Below are 4,686 nucleotides of genomic sequence, written 5' to 3' on the forward strand. Positions count from 1 at the left end.
CGAAGATCTGACTTATCGATAACGGAAAAAATTGTAGAAGCCGCGAAACTTTAAGATGAGATAAATTGATTGAGTAAGATGAGATTATATACGTGTATAATAAATATCTATTAGAATGGAATTTCAAAATTCTCTATCAAATCCATTAATTGGTCGATATCAATATCACCTGAGATATATTGAGCTATGAACTCTAATAAGATTTCGAGGATTTGAGTTTGTTCGTCGGTTGTTAGTGTGAACAAATCTTTATCATTACAAGAAGGCTTCATTGGAGAGTCTGTAGGTAATTCTCTATTTCGTACTGGCTTTCCGGTAGCTGATATTTTAATTGATTTATTAGATCTCCTTGTTCGGAGGATGGGCTTTCAGTGATATCCTTATATTTGATGATCTCTAGGTAATAGTTATAGAAAGAGTCAAACTCTATGTTTGTAGTAATAGATTGACAAAATTTCTGTGATATAAAATTTAGTGGTAAATAAAAGAGAAATTTAGCTTTGTTTTTTAGAGCAGATATAAAACTTTCAGGGAAGAAGACCCTTCTATCTGATTTTACGTAACTAAGATTTGAGTTTGCTTTTATTCTTTGATATCGACGGAATCGAGAAATATCGCGATACTCTCTGGTTATTTTACCCGCTCTATGCCTTTTCTTTTTAGAGTTTAGTTGTGAGTTCACCATTGGTTGAGGAAATTAGTGGATATTCACTTTTGTTGATGTTGTTATCTGATTAGCGTCAGCTCAAGTGATTGAGTTTTGCAATAAAGAAAAAGAGTAGGTATATAGGGCGGGTTCTAACTCAGGTCCTCTCAGGGAGGGTGAGGCGCGCGGGGGATTACGGTGGCGCGGGGGAATGACGTCACGCGGGACGGAGGGATTTCGGCGGCGGCGCGTGTTAGATGTTTTATCGCAATATTGTATTACATGCCCGATTGATAAACAATATTGCGTACGAACATGTTCGGTTTATAAATAATATAAACAGCAGCATTTCTTCGAAATGCATCGCATGCGAGAGCAACGCGTGCGAGGGAGAGGAAGCGATGGCGCGAGAGCAACGCGTGCGAGGGAGAGGGAGCAATGGCGCGACAACAACGCGTGCGAGGGAGAGGGAGCGATGGCGCGAGAGCAACGCGTGCAAGGGAGAGGGAGCGATGGCGCGAGAATAACGCGTGCGAGGGAGAGGGAGCGATGGCGCGAGAACAACGCGTGCGACGAACGAGACTTACAACTAGCGCGAGAGAGAGAGACTTACAACTAGCGCGAGACGAGACTTAGATTAACACATGGGAGATAACGATACTTATAACTAGCGCAGAGATGGGAACGCAAGGAGAGGCATGCGAAATAATTAGATTTTTTTAAAATTAAAATATATATCAAATTTATTTTAAAATGTGTGTATGTGCATATTATACATATTTGTGTGTGTGTGTGTGTGTGTGTATATGTATTTAAAATTAAAATTAAAATGTAAAATATAAAAATATAAAAATATAAAAATATAAAATGTAATGTTATAATAAAATATAATTATAAAAAATATATAAAATTAATTTGGGGGGGGGGAGTTACGTCGGTTCAGGGGCAGGCGGCTCCTGTAACAAAAAAAATATATAGTTATAATATATAGTAAAAAAATATATAGTTATAATAAGATTTAAAAAATAGTACTTACAATGTTTTAATGTGTGCACATGGGGCACATGTCGCACGGTAATATTTGATACAGTGATTTCCTGCACTCTTTGCAGGATATATTGCTTAAATGTCGACAATTCATGCAGCGATGTTCCCGTACAGCTCTAGCTTCCAGAAATAAAAACGATAGTCTTAGGAAGCATTCCGCACAATATTTCCGTCCATATTCTACATAATAGAACAATATGCGACATATTTTTATCGTATCGCTCATCGTCAATATTTCCGGTAAGTCTAAATTTCGTTCTCTGATATGTAATAGTTCATCATCACTATCGACACTCTCGTAATCGCTGTTCTACTTCGATGTCATCTTCGTCATCTTCGTCATTTTCATCAACATTCAATACATTATTATTGTCAATAATCCTCACATTATTATTTTCGATGATCATCACATCGTCATCATCGATGATCATCACATCGTCATCATCGATGATCATAACATCATCATCGTCGTCATCATTAATGATAATGATATTTTCTTCGGCCATGTTATAAAATGCACAAGAACGATGAAAAAAAATATTCACTTCTTCACTTTTGATTTCTTCACTTTCGATTGCAAAGCGAAAACGACGTATCGTGGTTTCTCCAGCTGAGTCGCGGTCTTAATGGCCCACGAATGCTTGGTTGTAAGCTGCAATAGCGGATACTCGTACAGATCCCACGAGCGAAAAGCCATGCTGAGATATCGTCCGCTTTCCAGAGCACGGAGCATCGACAACTTTTTGATTTCGGTCAACAGCACGTGAGGCATTCGCCATTGTATCTTGAATATGTCGAGCTCAGGCTCCTGCGCCGAATTTCCAAGCAGACAATTGTTGTCGTTGCGCGATCGTATCAAGATCAATTCGTGACGAGCGTTAATCACCACGCGTCTGTAATCCTCGCAAAATCCCAGCAACATGTAGAGCGGTACGCAAAAATTGAAATATCCATTCGCTTTGGTTGACGGCTCCCAGCTGGCGTTTTTCATAATCACGCTTCTATCGGATGATACCGTTACATAGTTTTTGAGCGTAGTAGTTATTCCTACGTTTCTATTGCGATCAATCTCAACGCCGTCGAGTTCGTATCGAATCTCGTCGAACATGAATGCGACGCAATTATTTCCCAGTACCAATTCACTTTCTCCTTCAGCTGCTGGTTTGTGTTTCGTTAGTCGTCCCTCGATGTATAGGAAACTCTCGTGCGGCAGCGTATACAGATCCTGTTGTTGTATGGGTATTCTTATCTCGTCATTGTGTCCGAACGTTGTATTGGCGAACGGGTTGTACGTGTGAGTCTCGACCTTGACGATACAATCGTCAAAGATAGGTTCGTCACCGATGTTGAGAATGTTAGTCATCGTTCAGCTGTTTCGCACCGCGAATCCCAAAGATTGCAAAAACGCAACGTTCGATGCGCTGAGTTTCTTTTTCTCGGATGATTGGATATTAGCGAACGTCGACGTTGATGTTGTTGGTGTCGCTGGTTTTGTAAAGATTGCGTTATCTCTCGCGTCTTTCGATCCGTTCAACACGAGCATCTCATACGTCGCATACGTACGTACGTTATCGCCGCAGCCGTCGTACGTGCAATCTTACGGTGATCTCTTCTCCTCGAAAATCGAGCAATCGTCCGTTCTGGTCGACAACGCGTAACGTTAAATCCGTAATGCTCCGCGTGATGATCGGAAGGTAAATGATCTGCGCATTTGATCTCGCTTCTCATTGTATTGTAATTAGCGCGGAGCACTATCGGATATTCGCCATCTTCGTAGTCATCGCCGTCAATGTGTTTCTTATCGCGATGTTTTCGTGAAATTGCACGTTTCAAAAATTCATGTATATCTCGCAACTCGTACGATCCCTCGGGAATCGTAATTTCCGCGTCGTCTTTGCCAAAGTAAAATTTATTATTCGAGGAATTCACGTTCGGTATCGTGTGATAAGTCTCAAAATCCGTTAGACCGAGTTCGTATTCATCGTCGCTCAAGTCTACAGTGGGAAAGAAATTTGCCGCGAGAACGCTACTCTTCCCAGTCAACGTGAATGTCATAGACATGTCGACAAAACTGTTGAACGAATACTGAGTTAAATAGCGCGATATCCGTCTTTAAATTCGCACGCATCGACCGTTCGAAGAAATTGCAAGCACAATTGTCCGTAGATGCTCTGATCGTAAGTTTGAACAGGCGTGTGATTGTACTGTATCTTCGTTACGTTTCGTCCGAAATATCGCACAAGTTCCTTGGGAGGTCGAAGATTGCCGAAACTGTCGAAATATACGACGCGATCACCCCTCTTTGCGTACGCTACCCAATGAGTACCCGGTCCTTCGACGCTATCTAAATTTACGATGCCGTTCTCGTTTTGATAAATATCACCGATCGGTAAAAAGTCGCGCATGAAAATGCCTCTATAATACGGAATGCGCATACGTTTCGCCAGTTGTAGCCAGTTGTACGTTGGTAGTTGCGCCCTGCGGCATTTTTAACGTCTCTTTGACGTTTTTTTTTTTCTTCTTCTCGTTGAGACTCCTCGTCCGTGTTTGTAAGGAGCGAGGTATAATCCGCGACCTTCCATGGCGCGATTGTGACGTAGCATATCTTGCATCTGACGTTGCGCGGCTTTTCCGTCGTTCACCACCTTCGCTACACCCGCCGCTCCGCCGATCAGGGATCCGAGCGCGCCCAGCATTGGTAGAATCGGCAATACGCCGCCGCATTTCGCTACCGGAAGTATTCGTTTCTTCACAGTTTTCTTCTTCGTCTTCGTCCTCTTCAGGCCCATACCGAGCTTCGTCTTGGCTTTCATCGCCGCCCAGACAGCTGAGGCGGCGGCTCTCTCAGCGAGAGTCGAATCTCTCGCACCGATACGATTTCGCGCTTTCTCGGCGAGTATCTTATCCGCCGCGTGTCTCTCGGTGAGATCGTTGCTCCGAGAGTACGCTATATCGTGCTCGCGACACGCCGCGTCCAATAAATTTATACCTCG

The sequence above is a fragment of the Camponotus floridanus genome, unplaced genomic scaffold, assembly GCF_003227725.1.
Source record: "Camponotus floridanus strain SB8 unplaced genomic scaffold, Cflo_v7.5 scaffold179, whole genome shotgun sequence".
NCBI lineage: Eukaryota > Metazoa > Arthropoda > Insecta > Hymenoptera > Formicidae > Camponotus > Camponotus floridanus.